This window comes from Triturus cristatus, chromosome 9 (genome assembly GCF_964204655.1).
Source record: "Triturus cristatus chromosome 9, aTriCri1.1, whole genome shotgun sequence".
NCBI lineage: Eukaryota > Metazoa > Chordata > Amphibia > Caudata > Salamandridae > Triturus > Triturus cristatus.
The window spans coordinates 806,627,097-806,646,413 of NC_140592.1; positions in this window are offsets into that span (position 1 = coordinate 806,627,097).

The window sequence follows — 19,317 nt, forward strand, 5'->3', positions numbered from 1 at the left end:
GTGTTTCTACCCTGCCCCCTTTTCTTCATTTTTCACCTTTTTTTTCACTGTTTTCTTGTGACTCGGTTCTATTGAGTCACAAGATGGCTGCCAACACTTCCTGGTTTGGAGTGTTGGCAGCCAATCAGAGTGAGGCTCATGGTCGGGAGGGTTCGCAAACCCTCCTCGGCCACAGATATCTTAAAGTTTCTTTCTTTAATTTCTCAGGAACTACTGAATGGATTTACACCATTTAACAACAAGCATTTGCAATGCAATAGGTCTAGCATTTGCAAGAGTTTAAGCTATTGGCATTGTAAATGACAATGCCTTTTATTTATGTGATGTTTTTTAAAACATAAATAAAAGGCATTGTCATTTACAATGGCAATAGCTTAAACTCCCACAAATGTGAGACCTGTTGCATTGCAAATGCTTGTTTTGGCTGACCCACATTTTTTAGCTTTCTACTACAGTATTGGCGGACACTTTTATTTTGGTGCCTGGGCCTTTTCGGTCCCAATCTGACCCTGCTTGGAAACGTAGGGTCTATAGTGGTGCAATGTGCCATGGAGTGGGCATACATTGAGCTCAACAGACATTCCTGTCCATCAGTGTCTTTGGATATATATTTCACATTTTCTCTTTGGATTAATTTAGAACAAGCCCCTTCCACTCCTTTAAGGAAAAACCGTCCAGAAAAAGTGTATACGAGAAAATGAATGAGTGAGTTGGTGTGTGAGAGAGCTAGTGAGATGGTGGATGAGGTGGCAGGTTGTGAATGAGTGGCTAGGTAAATGAGAGGAGGTGGGTTGATGGATCAATGAGTGAATGTATCATGGAATGGTTGGTTGGTGTGTGAGACAGATGATGTGTGAGAGGACAGTGGGTGGGGTGAGGAATAAGTGGTGGGTAAATGGGTTGGTTCTGAGTGAGTTGACTTGTGTACCATACAGTGCCAACTGAATGGCCACTAGGCGCTTCTGTGAATCGGTAGTTTGTTTTTGGTGCTGGTGAAATGTGCTGGATTGTAAGCACTGGGTTAAGCAAGTCTACACTACTCTCTGTTAGAGATATTTTGGTTCAGAGCCCTTGGACTGGCCAGGTGTATAAGACAAGACCCCTATAGATATTTATTGTATAGTGCCCTATAGATATGTTGGTGTACATTATAGATAGATTTATATTTATGTGTGTTTACAGAGATTTATGGATGATTGTTTCAAGTGTGTGGATCCCCATAGATCCGAGGCATACAGAGCTCTATAGTAGTTTTTTTGTTCAGGGGGACGAGTGCATAGTAGTTATTTTGGCGCACAGAGCCCAATAGAAATGTTGGTGCGGACAGCCTTTTAGATGTACATGAACGTGTGTGTTTTGTGCATAGTCTCCGTGGCTGCTTGGTGCACAGAAGAGGGCCTTGCAGATTGAGAAGCCCTATAAATATGCTTGTGTGTTTTAGACGTGCAGAGCCCTGTGGATACTTGGGTGCACGGATCCCTAGAGATGCTTTGGTGTGCAGAGGTCAGTGGGACGGTCAGTATTCCTAGAGATAATTTGTGCACGGAGACCTAGTGAGCGTTTTGCGCACTGTGCTCCATTAGAATGATGCTTAGGTGTACCGAGCCCTGCTGGGGTTTGGGTGCACAGAGAGCTTTGTGGAAGGTAATGGCACGGCGACGGAAATATTTTATTATTCTCAGTCTGAGTACTAAGAATGCCAGACTCACTGTGAGAACAAGCAGCCCTGAGGCAGCATCTGTGATTCATTGGACAGTGACTGTCATGAAGCCCTTCAACTGGCTGGGGGAGTCTTATCAGCAGGCCTTGGGATACCTGATAGAGACACACGCACTCTCACGGGACACACCGAGTCCAACACACACACACACACCATTGCACGCACACACACACACTATTGCACGCACACAACACCATTGCACGCACACACACCATTTCACACACACACACATATTGTACGCAGGCAAATAGAACTGCTTACATCAAAGTATAAAAATCACAAACTCTGCCTGACAAGGGGGTACAAAACGCCTTCGTTCACTATTTCGTTTTTGGCAAAATGTCGCACTGTAAACATTTTTAAAAAGCAACGGATAGGGCGTTATTTAATGTACTAACAAAAAAGATAATATAGCATGCTTACATTTAAAAAAATGCTGTTTGTTTCAGGGGCAGACCGGAAACGAGGCCGCCAGACCTACACCCGCTACCGAAATGCCGTATAGAAAGTGAAAGCGTGCCGAAGCGCCGTGCACGCACAGCAAACGTGAGGAGACGGCAAAGAGGAGTCCAGGCGCGTGCACATGCCCTCTCCGGGCACGTGCAGGCACAGCAAAGAGGAGTCCATGCGCGTGCAGGGCAGGAACGCCGAACGAAGACGCGGCGGAAGCGCTGCTCCAGGGCATCGGCGGCTGACCTGCTGCACTGCCGGAGGACTTGGCTGGGCACAGCAGTGAGTGTACGGCAGCCTGGGCAGGCTGCGGGCGTGACGGCGGACCGTGTTACAAGACTGCCTGAAGGTCCTGTGTTGCGCAGGTCCTGTGTTGCGCTGATGCCGTGCGCGAGCAGAATCACCAGTCAGTGTGGGCGGGGCCTAAAGGAGACAGGGCGGACACAAACCCTGCTTCCAAAGAAGACAGACAGAAAACCAACCACTATAGATCTTGCCAAGGCGAGCAGCGCATGCGCTGCAACGCAGGCGAGACCTAAAAAGGACTCCTTCTGAACCAAGGGCAACCTTTTTGCTAAATTTGGTATAATTCCGTTCAGCAGTTCGGGCTGTAGCTTTGTCTAAAGTTTCCTATGGAAAATAACATGGGGAAAACGCGTTTTGGGACCCCATTTTTTTCTCGGCCCCCGCTTGGTGAATCACCCCGAAACTTTCAAGACAGGAGCTGATCACGAGTTTTGAACATTTCGCGAAGATTCGTCAACCGGTGCCAAAGTTATTGGGAAAACAAAAAACGCTTTTCCTATGGAAACTAGGTCCTAACTATAACTACCTACTGGCGACTGCCAGTAGGTGATTGAAATGCTTTTATTTGCCAGGGATGCCATGATATGAAGCTACACACCACCACCATTCTTTAGAGTGCAACTCCTTCAACCTGACAATGATCGGTCATCTCTGACCATCGACACACTGCAAAAGTCTGCAGGAGACGGCTATTTATCTTCCTGTGGTTTACAGCAGCCTCTTATTGCTTGCTGCTGAGAATAATCACCTCAGCAGATCTCCGAGGCTCTCATTCCCTCAGCAGGAAGCACAGCTGCATCATAAGAACACTGTCCAACCAAGGGATTTACCAATTGGTCTAAGAAACCAGCAAGACACCGCCGTGTTCTGGAGCACGCAGCAAATCATGTTGCCTTTACCTCAAAGGTACAAAATAAGGTTTATTAAGAGTGCTATGATGTAGCAAGTTGGACATATTTACATTTGTATTTGTGCAAAGAAATTGCACTTGCTCTCAAACGACTGACAGAATATAAACAGATACATTTGTGCATATCAGAGTTGCTCACTGAACCAGTACTGAAGTTGATGCCTGCTTGTGCTCTGGGGAGACCGTGGAGTGCACCCGATCACAAACTCACTCAAGTTGTGGAAATGTACCCAAGAGTGAGCACACTGGTGCAGGGTCACTCTCTCCTCCACGGGTCCAAAGACCAACAAAATAGAGATCGGCACTGGAGTTGAAGTAAAATAAATCAAGTTTATTAATCACTCATGAGTGGGACCACGTCCACACAACACTCTCAAGTGCTGCAGGAGCTAGTACACTGAATTCACAAACCATCGTTCCTATATACTGTTTTTCTGCAATGTAAGCATGTGGACAGAAATGGAAAGAACAAGTTTAGAAATAGCTATCAGCAAACAAGGGTAGATGGATAACCACTTTGTCAGCAAATAGGGAGGGGGAGTAGGAATGCTCATGGCAGCAGTAAACAGTCAACGGATAACATCTAAGACCAGGTCCACCGGCAGCTACAAACCCCCAGCACGTACATTTCTTAGCCATGTCAAAAGAGGTCAACTAAAATAGATGACACAAGCAGAGTGAAAAGGCAAACAGTAGAGTACGAAAGAATTACGAAGGAAACTAAATGGACACCACAGTCAAAATGGCTGTTGCTTATGCTAACTAAAATATTACACGATTCCACAGACGACCCTTTTAGCATAAGCTAAGACATTTTCTTATCCCTTCAAAGGGGTATGATATACATTATGAATATCAATTGACATCATTTCACAAATTTCTCGTTCCATTGCTAAACGGGCATTTGCATTCTGGACATTCGATTTAGATGGTACACAAGTAGTACAAATGGAAATACAGAGGGAACAGTCCATTGGCCCACATTGAATACATAAACAACAAGAGAAGAAAATTGCAATAATTATGAATAAGGCCGACAATACTTTCAGACCCCATACAGAAAATATGCTCCAGAACCATCCAGTCCAAGTCCATGTTCCTGAGTCTTGATGCATCTCAGTGGCTATTTTATGCATTTTGGAAATGGCATCATAAACAGAAGGGGCGTGGTCAGGGATAAAAACCCAGCATCTACTCCCGATAATGCGACATGCTCCGCCACGATCAGCTAAGATCACATCTAATACCATTCTATTTTGTAAAGTCACAATTTTCGTAATTTGGAGTTCTTCTGTAATATTTCCAAGAGGCATTGCTGTTTGATTGGTCACTGCCTCTACCACTCGGGTCAAGCGTCTTATTTTCCTGCTATTTAAAGCTGCACCAACAAAGAAAAAGAGTCCCAAATTAAAGTCAACATATTGCTGTAAAGCAATGTCAGTTTGATCCACTTTATCATTATTTATAATTCTTTTGAATCGGTTCAAGGAAATGCCATTAAACAATTTTTGATCTTTATGTTAAGATGCAGGTGATAAGAACACAGGAGGAAGCAGGAAGGACACATAGCATATTCCAGACCATCCAATTGGTAGATGATAGTAACCTTTAATTCCACAAATGAAATAAGTGTTATGTGAGGATAGAAAACTGCTATTGTTCGTTCCAGTGATATTCAATACTGTAGTACAGTCACTTTTTCCCACTGGAATACTGCCAAAACTACTCATACAAAGATTTGCTCGGGCTCTAGTAACAGCGATAACAGGAGACCCGATACCCTTGGCCGTTCGAGTATTGGGGAAAACATCGCTTGCTGAGAAATCTCCTTTGCGATACTCCTCCATTTCACATACAGCTCCATTAGCTTGTGGGTCCCCTTCCTCATCAGGGTAACAAATCTTATTAAGTTGTGCATTGAGTCCTCCTACATCAGCTAGAGTAATGTTACTAATTTCAGAGGCCCACAACAGCGCAAACCAGGCTCTACAGGAGCCATTATGCGAGAATGGCAGTGGAATGAAAGGCGTTACTCCCTTCTGAGGGCCTGGCATCATTCCATATACTCAACAATTGGTAGTGTTCATAGTATTATGAGTATGATGCAACATTTGTATGAAAGTGTTATTGAGATATGACATTTGGTGTTTCTTTTCATGATAGGGAAGAGTGAGGTAATAATGTTCTGTGGGGACAGGAGTAGTAGCAGTCAGTAAGTTTCGAACCGGAGTTACTTCCTCTACAACCCACATTATCCTAGCAATGATGACAGCAGTCAGAGCTAGTCCAGTGATGACCATTGTGCATTTGCTACAGATTTTTGCAGCACTCGATTTCTTTTCCTCAGGCATGTTCATTTCATCAGCAAACAACAAAACAGATGATGCCCTAAGGTCCTGGGCGGGCATTGGTTTCTTCACTAATGTAGAGACGAGTAGTCACTAAAAGACTACCCCCCTTTGTAGTCAATCTTTAACCACCCAGGACAGTGGCTCAAACAGTCTCTTTCTGCGATGAAGTCTCTTTCTTCCTGGATGGAAGCAGATATCTAGTGCTCCAGGGATCGTGCGGTCCAGGAAGACTTCCTCAGGCCCTTCAGGTGACGCAGCTCGTCCTTTCTCTGTAACCAGAATGTCGCGGTGATCTTTCAGCACAGTAGGATCCACCAAGGCGAACTGAACTTTTTGGAAATGGCTGGCATGGACCCAGTTCTTCCTGTTGGTTACTCACACTGCAGTTCTGGTAGCAAGGAGGACCTGCTCTGGGTCACGCCAGAGAGGTGCCAGGATGTTCGCCCGCTGGAAGATTTTTGTCAGAACTAAGTCACCAGGATGCAGATTGTGTCCATCACCCTGCGACCTGTCTGGAAGAGCTTCCCGCACCTGCTGATAAATAGAAGACAAGCTGTCAGTCAACTGGGACAAATAATCACTCATCAATACGTGGGGAACAACATGTATAGGGCGAGGCTTAGGGACCCCCCCAAATATTCATGGACCTCCTAAAGACAATCTCATGTGGCGCAAGGCCAGATCGTGTATGTGGTATCGATCTGATGGAGAGCAATGCTAAAGGCAATATGTCAGGCCATTTCAAAGACGTGGAGGCCTATATTTTAGCCAATTTAAATTTCAGGGTGGAGTTATAATGCTCCACCAGGCCTGCTGATTGTGGGTGAAAAGCGGCATGAAATTTCTGCTTAATCCTCAACCCTTTCATGACATATTCTACAACTTGCTCAATGAAATGAGGTCCGTTGTCACTCCATAGGACCCGACAAAAGCCGAATCGAGGAAAGAACTCCTTTAGGAGAACTTTCGCTGTCGTAAGAGCTGTATTGTCTTTAGTAGCATATGCCTCCACCCATTTACTGAAGGCACAAACTACTACTAAGACGTATTTAAGATTGTTACAACGCTCAAACTGAATGTAGTTCATTTGTAGGACCTCAAAAGGTGCAGTTGGTGTCGCAAACCCTCCTGTTGGAGTTTGCGTTCCCTTTCCAGGATTATACTGGAGACAGACCAGACAAGACTGGACTATCTTTTTAGCAGTGCCGGCAATATCCGGATGATCCCAAACTTGCATGAGTTGTTTTGCCATTGAGGATGCACCAATATGTGCCGGCCCATGAGCCATGTGAATCAAGGGGTATAAGTATGCTGTAGGTAACCTCCATTTGGTCAAATCTTTATTCCTCCAGCAGCCCTCATCCAGTGTTCCCTCTTTAGACCATTGATCTAGCTCATCAGCAGCGGCAGATTGTTGCATGTCCAGCACTTCCTGCCTCGCATCATGCCAACATTCAGCTTGTGACTTCACCACATACATAGATGTGGTACTTCGCTGCTTTGCGGTCTCACGAGCTGTGTGTTCCGCAAAGGAGTTACCTGCTCCTATTTTATCCGTCACGTTCTTGTGTGCACTACAATTAACAATTGTCACTTTCTTAGGATAGGTTAGGGCAGTAAGAAGATTATGCACTAATTCTCCATGCACTATCTGTGTCCCATGTGAGGAAGCCCCTTTCTTTCCACAAGCAACCAAAATTGTATGCCACCCCGAATGCGTACTGCCTTTCGGTAAATATATTGACAAATAGGTCTGTACTAAGCTCACATGCTCTTATCAGTGCAATCAGGTCAGCCGCTTGGGCCGACTTCTGTGGGATACGAGCTGTCTCAACTACTGTCTGAAGTGTCGTAATAGCATAGGCAGCAGATGTAGTGCCATCGGGTAATTTCAGACATGAGCCATCAACCCATAACTCCCCATCAACACTAGAGAGAGGTGCATCTTGTAGGTCAACATGACCCTTTGTTTGCTCTTCAGTGAGGAATATACAATCATGTAACTCTTGTGACTGAGGCTGAGTAGCTGGAAATGGTAATAGTGTAGCAGGGTTTAAAGTCAAATACCTTTTCAATGTGATATGAGGGGCCAAAAGTGTCAATTCATATCCTGTCAAGCGAGCACTAGTCAAATGCTGTGATTTCGTTTGATTTAGCAAAGCGACAACTGAATGGGGTACTAACACAAGCAGTTTGTGTGACAAAACTATTCCCTCACTCTGACGTATAGATACAAACGTTGCTGCCACAGCTCGGAAACATCCAGGCAGCGCGCGAGCGACTGGATTAAGGACAGCTGAGAAATATGCACAAGGACGTTGCTTATCACCGTACATCTGTGTTAAAACCGAGAGGGCACAACCTTCCCTCTCGTGAACATATAGTGTGAAAGTCTTAGTGTAGTCTGGAGTTCCTAATACTGGTGCAGAGCAAAGAGCTTGATGTAACTGTTGGAAGGCATTCTACCATTCAGTAGTCCATGGGAGGGGCATCTGAGTGTCTTTGGTCAAAAGCGCTAACAAAGGTTTAATAATGTGCGAAAAACTGGGGATCCACTGCCTACAAAAGGAAGTAAGGCCAATTAGTGCACGGACATCCTTCTTAGTATGGGGCACAGGAATATCTAAAATGGTCTGAATGTGATCTGGTGTGAGTGCACGTCCCTCCTTAGACAGGAGGTGACCTAAACAGGTAACCTGCTGTCTACAAAATTGCAATTTCTTTCTAGAGACTTTGTGATTTTGTATGCAAGAAATGATAACAATAACAGTGTTCCTTCTTCACACTCCTCAGGGGTATCTGCAGCTAAAAAGATGTCATCGGCATATTGGATAAGGATAACCCCTATTGGTACAGGAAAGGAATCAAGTTGTCTTTTTAATGCTTGACTGTAAATACTAAGACTCTCTGTATAGCCCTGTGGAGCTCTACAGAACCGGAATGATCTATTTTTCAATGTAAATCCGAAAAGATAACAGCTGTCTGGGTGAATGAGTATTGAGAAAAATGCATTCTTTAAGTCGATCACCGAAAATGTAGTGGCAGTGGTAGGGACCATAGTGCAAAGAGTTGTGATATCAGAAACTACCGTGTATTGTGGCATTACAATTTTATTAACCTTCTGCAAATCAATAATGAATCTATACATTTTAGTGTCAGTGTCTTTTTTCGAAATAGGAAGGATAGGGCTATTGAAAATATTATAGGGGACTTCTCCACTACCCCCACTTTGATCAACTCTTGAACAATGTGCGCTAATGCTTCTTCACCTTCTCGGGATATTTTGTATTGGGACAGACGAGGCAATGAAACACCTTTCCTTACTTGGATATGCACAGGTGGAATAACCATTTGACCCACATCAGTATCTGATCTAGCCCACAAAGTACAAGGTAGGGACACCAGAGCGGCATCCTCATTGATAAGACAGGATCTCTCAACCATTGGATAATTGTCATTTAAAATAACATGCACACCTTCCCGAGAACAACATATTGTAGCACGAAAATATTTAAGCATATCGATACCCACAATCTTATCCGGCGTGGTAGGGGAAAGCAAAAATGGACATGCTGCAGTGAATTTGTCAAGTCCGAAATCAAGTGGCTGTGAAAGCGGGCTAGGTGTAAGTGTTCCATTGAACCATATCGATGTTATCATTGTGCCGGACAGGGGAGCCCTAGTAACCAATTTTTTTAGACAGAGCACTACGGGCAGCCCCTGTGTAGATCCCAAGACTTTTGCGTCAACATACGGACCCCTTTGATCTACTGGCACCTCAAGAGAGCATTCAGAACGCCAATGCCCAGTCTCTTTACAATAGGCTCACTGATCAGGAGACAAATTTGCTCGAGGAAGCGGAAGCGCTCCAGGTGTACACATTGCACATCCGCCTCTTCCACCTCCCCTAAATGGTGGACCATATACTTGGGCCAACATAACTTTTGTCTTTAATTCTTTAACCTTCTTATCCTCCCTGCCTTTTGCTTCCTGTTCTTGTCGCTCATAATATTGGGCCATAGTCAAAAGGGAAACGGGGAAGACGTGGTCCAAGAACTCTCACTAGCCTTTAAGCGACTAGCTATATCTGGTAACATATTAGCGACAAATTTGTTGACACACAAATGCTTACCCGTATCATCGACCAATGACTGGCTGCTAAAATCATGGAATGTCTCCTCAAATCTTGAAAAGAAATCAGAAACGGACTCATCCTTTTTCTGTTTACAGGACGCTAACGTAGTCCAGTCTATTTTCATAGGGGGTATGAGAGTCTTCAACTTAGTCACAATAGCTTTAGGAAGATCTAATATCCCCTTCTGAGGTTTCTGCGCAAGCTTCCTTTCTTCATCTATTTCTTCTAAATGTTCCCAGGTATCACCAAATGCCACATTTTCATCTATTTTACGTATTGTTCTCCACATATCAGGAGGCAAAATAAGCCAAAAGAACATATCAATATCTGGCAAGGTCATAGTGCAGGAGCTAATGGCTCCTTCCACCTCCTCATAGAAGGCGGCAGGATTTTTCCGGAAGGTCGGGCAAAGCAGCTTTAAGAGCCATAACATTTGCTCTACTCCAAGGAGTGTAAACCCAATTATATATAAAATATCCCTTTGCATCATCTGAAGTTTTATCATCATTTGTTCCTGTACCCATCGGAGGAACATACAGGGGTGCAGCATCACGCATTGGTTTTTATAACAGCTTCACTACTACTGGGTTTGTCCGCCTCTACCGAAGCATCTACTTTGTTTGCCTGAGATTGAACTGCTTCTGCAACTTTATTTTTCCTAGCTAATTCTTGCTCCTTTCGTAAACGCAATGTTTCATTTTGTAATTCGACCACTCGTCTAATCATATCAGGTAGGTTCGAAAAAAGGAAAATCCCATCTACTAACTGTTTATAATCAGTACTTATATCATCTGGCTCTGTTTCATTAGAAATATGCCACCAACCATATATTACCTCCCAAGAGAATTTTTCTACGAAATAAAATTGCTCTATATCTTTCCACTGTTGAACCATAGCTACAAGGATCGATGCAGTGTTATTCAGATGAGCTTCCTCTCTAGCAGTGGTTTTTAATGTATCTTTTCTGCTTTAGTCATAGTAGAGCGGGTCTGTCGCCCACTTTGCTTGTCTTTATCTTCTGAAGAAGAAAGCTCCTCGTCAGAAGCCTCATCCTCAGGGGCACTTGGAGTGGGAAATGTATACAGGGGTGGGGGCCGATCTAATAAAATAGAATCATCATGAGGCTTATTAAATATCGGATAAATAGGGCGTCTAATAGGGTACTGGCCATTTACCTCTAATCGACGTTCTCTATCTTCCTTTTCTATTCTTTCCTTCATTTCTTTGTCTTTTAATTCCAACGCTTTTTGATATATCGTTTTCTGCTGCTTTTTTTCTGCTATAGCTTCTGCTCTTTTCGCTCTCTCTTGCAATTCTTTATCCCAGATACGTACACAATCAAACATATCCTGTCTACTCTTTCTTTTAAATAAACACTGCTCTACATATTGAACCTTTTTAGAATCGAATGACCCATTCACTTGGCCATAGTAAATCGGACTCTTTCTTTGTGTATTTGTTCCACAATGAACCATACATTATAGGACAAATACCATATTTAATATACATCTCTCTATTTGGGGTCCCTTCCAGAGGAGTCGGCTGACTTTGCTCTAAAATATTCTTGGTACCACAAGAGCAGCAACACCACTTACGGAGTGTGCTGAGAACAGGCATGTTTTCACAAGTATATGTAAAATATTACTACTCCAAACAAATATTCCAAAAGGAGAAAAATCTCCACATTACCTGCCTTCAGTCTTTGCAAAGAATGAATACTAAAACTAAACCAAAAAAAAAAAAAAGCAAATCAAGAGTGCCTCTTCAGCAACCTTACCAAACAGAAGTCTACAACTCCCACCTGCCGATCTCTGGTCGACCTAATGGTCACTGCAGAATATGCCAAAGAAAGTCCCAGTCGAGACCGCCCACCACCCGGAGGGTCAAATCAGGAAAACCGGAAAAGTCACGTCGGCCTGCAAAGACAAGGGTCTTCTCATGCAGTGTGCATCCTCTGTAATATTTCGAACATCTGTCAAGACCACTGCTTCAGATGGCCGCGTCTCCGATGGGGCCCCATGTGTCGGGCGCCAACTGTGAAAATGTACCCAAAAGTGAGCACACTGGTGCAGGGTCACCCTCTTGTCCACAGGTCCAAAGACCAACAAAATAGAGATCGGCACTGGAGTTGAAGTAAAATAAATCAAGTTTATTAATCACTCATGAGTTTGACCACATCCACACAACACTCTCATGTGCTGCAGGAGGTAGTACACTAAACTCACAAACCATCGTTCTCATATACTGGTTTTCTGCAATGTAAGCATGTGGACAGAAATGGAAAGAACACGTTTAGAAATAGCTATCAGCAAACAAGGGCAGATGGATAACCACTTGGTCAGCAAATAGGGAGGGGGAGCAGGAGTGCTTATGGCAGCAGTAAACAGTCAACAGATAACATCTAAGACCATGTGCACCGGCAGCTACAAACCCCAGAGCACGTACATTGCTTAACCATGTCAAAAGAGGTCAACTAAAATAGATGACACAAGCAGAGTGAAAAGGCAAACAGCAGACTACGAAAGAATTACGAAGGAAATGAAATGGACACCACAGTCAAAGTGGCTGTTGCATATGCTAAGTAAAATATTACACGTTTCCACAAAGTGGGTGCCTGCTTGTGCCTCGGGGTCCCAGATAGTGCATGCTTCGTCGGGAGCATGAGAAGGAATGAAAGGCAGTAGGAGGATCCCCACAAAATGATAACAGCAGGCTGAGCCCACGGCAATCAGGCAGCACTGTAACTTTAAAGCAAGGGTAGGGTGTAGCTCTTGTAGTGACAGCAGGCTTAGATGCCTAAAAGAAGTTTCACCAAAGTGGATGAACACAGTACTTAGCCAATGGGAAACTGATAAGAAAAAGACACAGAGGAACTATGCTACAGCCAATAGAAACAGAGGGAAAGTAAGAGGCAAGCACAGGAACCAATGAAAAGCGAGGGTGGTATGCAAGCCCGTTTTAAGATTTATATTGAATACAAGTGAAACCTAAAAAGAGTTTTCTTGAGCACTACAGTCAAGGAACGGCTTTGGCTCCGTCCACATGTTGGGAGCCAGCAGTACAGGTGTTAATTTTACTGAAGTTGTGTGCTTCCACAGAAAAGAGTTTCCCTTCCACACAGTTGTATTTTGTTTATTTATCCAGCTGCCTGAACTTGAACTTTCAGGGGCACAAACATGACATAGTAATGCATTAAAGTGTCTAAGATAACTAAATCATTTACACTGTTTACTTTACTGTGGCAAAGGCACATATGGCAGGAGGCAGTCATGAGGCCTAGCACCCTCCCATGCCATTGTTAACTTCAGAGTGTAGTTTTGTGTTTGAGAGTAGTATGAGATGCTGACAGCTACACTAACCTACCTGAATACTTAGGTCTGGCTTGAAAGTTTAACTGTCACCTTACCATATGTGATCAACAAAAAATAGCTTTCAGAGTACTACTGAGTTTGGGGCTAGGGCACAACCTACATATTGGTTTCCCTAAGTACAGAATTTGATTGTATTGTATTGCAGCTTTTATATAGCGCTTACTACCATGTGGGGCACTGAAGGGCTTGCCAACATGATTAGCATGCTACACAATGTAGGGTGTGTGGTTGGAAGAAAGTTGCATCTGTTTTGATACTATAAGAGAAGTGTTTCCATGTCGTGCATGGTGCCCACTGAGGTGCTGTTACTGTGTTATGGAATGCAGCAAGTAGCAGTGTGTTGGATGATAAAGTGTAAAACTTTTATGGTTTCAGTATGTTGTTAGCTTTCAAAAGCTCATCTGGTCCCTGTTAGGTATTTCAAATTATATAGTCTGATTCGCTGGTTACTGCACTGGGTTGTTCAATCTGAGATTTTGCGTAGAGATGTGGTCCTAAACTGGCATGGTTGGAGGGAGAGAAGTGAAGCGCTCTGTAGGGATGGGTCTTTTTATTATCATCTCAAATCTGAGTGTCTATGTGAGATGTAATGAAGCGGTCAGATTGTATAGAAATTTGGGACCGGCAGTGAATTGACTATATTAAAATCCTCCAAAACTGTCCAGTAATGGGTGACAGATTATTCCAGTTATTCCACTCCTGTCCATTTGGCAATGTTTGATTTTTGTCTGTACAGTGTTTGTGCTAGACAATCTTCATAGGAGATATATATTATGTGAATTTAATATGTATAAGTTTTCATTTGTTGCTAACCACTGTGCATCATGGTTTTAGTAATATTCTGGGCCATAACAGTTATATATATGGAAGTACATAGCTATATAATGTCAAGGCGACACATGCCAGCCCTTTTTTGCTTACCAGCATAATGAAAGCAGTTTGCTGGTTGAATTGTTTGCAATTTGTGGGTTCAAAGCTGAGGATTGCTCTGTTTTCTGGACTCTGCTGCCTGGCTGCGGGTGGTTAATTTATTTAGGAAATAGACACGTTTTCATCTGTCTTCAGAAGCGTATATGCATCTGAGTGCTTCTAATACTGGCTGGTAGTGAGTTCCAGATCTTGGCAGCTTGTACTCAGAAAGTAGTGCCTCCTACGGACTTCTTATGGTAAGGTGGTAGGATGATAAATGGTGCAGGACTAGAGTGCAGTGTTCTGTTTGTTTTTTATTGCTTGAATTCAACTTGTAGGTGTAGCAGTCCTTTTTCTTTTGCAGGTTCTGTGATTGGACCAAATGTGTGTGCTGACACTAAAAAGACTGCTTGTTTTGCAATCTTTTGCTTGTGGTAAAGCATATACTCGACACAGCAGGACTGAGTGGGTTATGATGGCATGGCAATGAGTGTTTACTGTGAAATATTATAATAAAGGTACCATGCCTGAAATATTAATTGTGAAAACCATATGTTGAAGTAAATAGGCATCTAAGTGGAGGTTGTTAATACTATTTAATAAAGCCTACAAAAAAGGTATTTCATTGCATAGAATCTCACAGCTAAGTGTAGTATGCAATGGTTTAGATTTTAGTTACCACATGTGAGAAAGCTTGGCTATAGATGGTTTTCATTTTGGGTCATCTTAGGAGAAATAGTATTTTACTTAGTCAATTGTAATTTTGCACACAGTTTTAATTTTGTAATTGTGTCAGGTGGTTACCTTGTAGAAAAGCTTACACTCAAAACTGTAGGTCCGGGTTGGTTATGGTGACAAGCTATAGCCCTGATTGGTTTACTGGTAAATGTTATGGCTGATGTCATAGGTCTGGTCAGCTTATTCTGCAACGTTATAAGAAAGGGAGTTGGTCTAGCTTATTAATTGAGAAAAGTATTTGTTAAAACCAGTAAGCCTTCAACAGCTGGTTGTTATCACATTGTGTTTCAGGATATAGACAGGTATTTCACCACAAAAGACAATGGTTTCGGCGTTTGTCACCCAATCTGACAAAGCCTGGGGAATTCCACAGTGATGAATCTTGTTCTGCCCTTGTGAGCGGGGTTGTATATATTTTTTTGCAAGCTGTATTTTCCTACATATTGGCACTTTTATAACTGTATGCATAATGGTTGCCAGTTTATGTGAACTTGAGAAGGCCGGTGTTGGGTATGCTCTAAAGCCAATGGTAAAGGATTTAGGCCTTTTCGCATCATTGGGATTTCATAGGTTTAATCTGTTTATTATGGAATGTTTTTAAAAAGCCAGTAGGCGTGGCCTACTTATTGTGAAAGCATGTGTTAAAGACAATAGGCTTGTAAGGATGGATTATTATTTCAATGTACTAAAGCTTGTAGACCGGTACTTTGTGACATGAAACCATGTTACTTAAGTGGTTTGGTGTTGGTGATCCACCCTAACTGTGGGGATAAACAATTTGCACTATGGTAATTCCTATTTTGCTTTATTAGTATTTCAGCCCATTAGGCAACAACACCACAGTCGAGCTCCCTGATAACATTTCTGGAATAGGGGTTTGTTCTGGAGACAAAGACATAGTATTAGTTGAACAAATCCACCTGCTGATCAACCCATTTCAAGCCTTCTTGTCTTGACCAGAACCTCCAAATGTCATAAATAAATTCACAGACTTCCTGAAAGACTTAGATTTGCCTAAGTAAAAAGATACTACTCTTTTTACGCCTAGAAACTTTAATAACTCTGCTTTCCTAGAAGGAGACAGGAAGCATCATTTCCTGATCTCCGAGTAACTCAGTTCAAAGCTGATTCATAGGGATTACTTGTTCATAATACAAGGATTTGAACGTAGATTCCGATGACCAGGCAGCCAAATGTATAATATCTTGTAGACTGACGTCCAGTGTAAATGATTTGGAGGACATAGCGCATCTAACTGACTGTGCTCCAAAAATGAAAATATCAATTCCATCAAACCCATCTAACAAGAGTGAGAATGGACACTGGATTATATGAACTAAGGAGAGAAAGGAAAAGCTGTCCGGAACGGTATGACCTTAAGTATTTTGTAGCCTCCTCTAAGAAGGTAAACAACTTACCACACACAGTTTGAGACCTGTGGAAAAGGCTGGGTAAGAGATTTATCTTAAGTCAGTTTTGCTTCTTTTCAAAATAATAAACGTCACCCCTTCTGGATTGCAATGCTTACCTGCCAAATCCAATACGACCATATCAGAGACTCTCCAACACAATGCCAAACACAAAAGCATGACAAGTTTGGCTGAAAGCTGCTCCCTAGATAAGGATATGCTTTCTGGTCAATTTTGAAAAAAGTGGCATACAACTGATAAATCCCAAAGGGTTGATTATTTTAACGAAGGAGATGACGCAAATCAGGTGCATCTGAGGAGGTTAGAGACCAAAGGATGTTCACCTATAGGACGGTCTGCCACTGGAGTGTGTCCGTCTGAAATAGTTGAACAGTCAGAATTGATTGTTCTACAGGTCAGTCCTTCTGCTGCAGCATAGCCACAACGCTGACCACAAATGTTACATTAGATCAAGATCCTGTTCAGAACAACAGCATTACCATCTAGACCATGTTGAGTTACAGCGCTTGTGAGTCCAATTTAACCAGGCGCTGAGGATGAAGAAGAGAGCTTGGCTCTAAAGGTTTGTCACTTGTCAATGTTTCCTATAAGGTTCAAAGCTCTCAAATGTAGTTGGTTGAGGAGAACTAAAGAGTGAGGCTGCTCCTGAGGGTCCAGGACTAAGTTTGGAAGGAGGAGAAGGGGTGGGTGGCATGATAGCTCTAGGAGGATCATGAACCATGGTTGCACGCTCCATAGTGGTGTTATCAGCATGGCTTTTGCTACTTGTCTCCTGGTTTGCCATGTTACTCTGGAGATCATAGCAAAGGGGAAAACGCATAGTTGTGTCCCATCCATGCTTGAAGAAGGCATATGTGGCTACTGTCAGAGGATCTGGTCTCCAGCTGTAAAAACATGGAATCTGAAAGGCCAGTCAGGAGGTCCATCTTGAAATGACCTATCGATGTGGAGAACAGAGGAGTATGGAGCTTCCATTCGCCAGAGTCACAAAGGAATCTGGAGTTCAATTTGATTGTCTTTGTTGGGAAGGTGAACCGCAAGGACTGAGATATTGTTGTTCAGGCAATATTGCCAAAACTCCATTGCAATGTTCTCTAGGGTTCGAAATTTCATTCTATCCAAGCGGTTGATGTAGCTAACTGCTTCAACACTGACAAGATGGCAAAATATGCCACAAAATTATGTTTTGGGAGCCAAAGTTCAGATTTGAAATGATCCGGCTAAAACCTCTATACAATTGATGTGTAATTGCTTCTCTCCTGCGACCATTTGTCTCCAGTGGAGATCTTGCCACTTCTTTCCCCCAACCTAGGTTGCTGGCATCTGATTCAATCATCATTTCTTGGCCTATATCAAAGATTTATCGGCCATTCCAGGCCTCTATGTGGTCTAACCAACACTGAAGTTCCTGTCTTACCTTCAGAGAGAGTGGGACTGTTTGGGAACACATACTTTTTTGAAGACGCTGGATCTTAAGGGCTGTAATCCTGGGAATATTGCTTGGACGGAGGAAGAAAGAAGAGCTACTAGTTAAGCTATTCATTAAAAGAGTAATCAAGTATGTTGCCATTACTCTGTGGATCCCGTTACTGATGCCTCTGATCTTTTTGTTCAGACAAGAAAGGGATGCAGACACTGAGTCTATTAGTAATCCCAGGAACTTGGATTGTGTAGCTGGCAAAATAATGGATTTAGTATGATGTATTACAAATCCCATGTCTTGTAGGAGAGAAATGGTTAAATTAAGGGGTTGAAGAAGGTTTGGGTTCCGTGCCATGATCAGAATGTCGTCCAGATATTTGATAATCTGAATTCCCTGTTCCCAGAGGAATTGAGCTACTGGAGTTATCAGTTTGGTGAAACACCAAGGAGCAGATGATAACCCAACGGGAAGCGCCAAGACTTTGTACACACAGTCCGTACAGTGAAGCTGGAGAAAGCACTTGTGAGGAAGAAAGATGGGTACTGACAGATATGCCCCCTTCAAATCCAGTCGGACCATGAAATTTGCCTTTTCTCAACAGGTCTAGTAATGGATGGATTTCCTCCATCTTCAAGAATGAAGGTGTTGAAACATTCGAGGTTTATTACTAACCTGTATCCTCCTTCCTTTATGTTCACAAGAAAAATGTTGATGTTAGCCACGTTTAGGAGTGTGAAGTATGAGCAATCAGTTTCTTTTGTAAGAGAGCTTGAATCTTTATTTCTATGAAAGATTGCTTTTCTAGAGGAAAGCATATTGTATGTGGGAGTGTGCTTTGATATGGTGTGTTAAATTTCAAATCAAATCCCTGAATTCTTTAGAGAGTCCAGAAATCCTGTGTGAGGGTGGACCAATTTAGGTAGAAAAGAGCATTCCTGCCACCTAGCTCTGATGGGCTAACAATCAGGGGTCTCACCAGTGAAGTTGGCGGCTGCAGGAACTCCTCTACCCTGTCCTCAGTAACCACAGCCCTCCTAAAGACCTGGACCTAGACTGGAAGAAAATGTCTCCTAGTTGATAGTTCGTCTATCCACTGTGATGTCTCGGATACCATCTGAACAAGCATTGGCATAGCCAATAGGTCTCTCCTTTGGGTTCTTATAAGTGTTTAGCCAGTGATATTTGGAAAGAAAGTGTGTGTGTGTGTGTGTGTGTGTGTGTGTGTGTGTGTGCGTGCGTGCGTGTGCGTGCGTGCGTGTGTGTGCTTGAGCGAGAGATAGAGGAAGCAAGAGAGAGAAGGAATGAAACAGAGAGGGAAACAGATAGTGTGTGTTACAAAGAGAGTGACCACAGGAGTGATAAAAAGAAATAGAGGCTGAGTGCCTGTGTGATGGCTAGACAGAGAAAGAGAGACCACAGAGGAGCAGAGAAAGAAGAAGAGAAAGAGTGACAGAGGAAGTGCGAAAGGGAGATAACTTAATTTATACGAAAGGGGAAATGAGTAGAAAATACATGAAAACTAGCCCCCTGCTAGTAACAGCACATGTGTCAAAGGACACAGCCTGCAAAGAAAG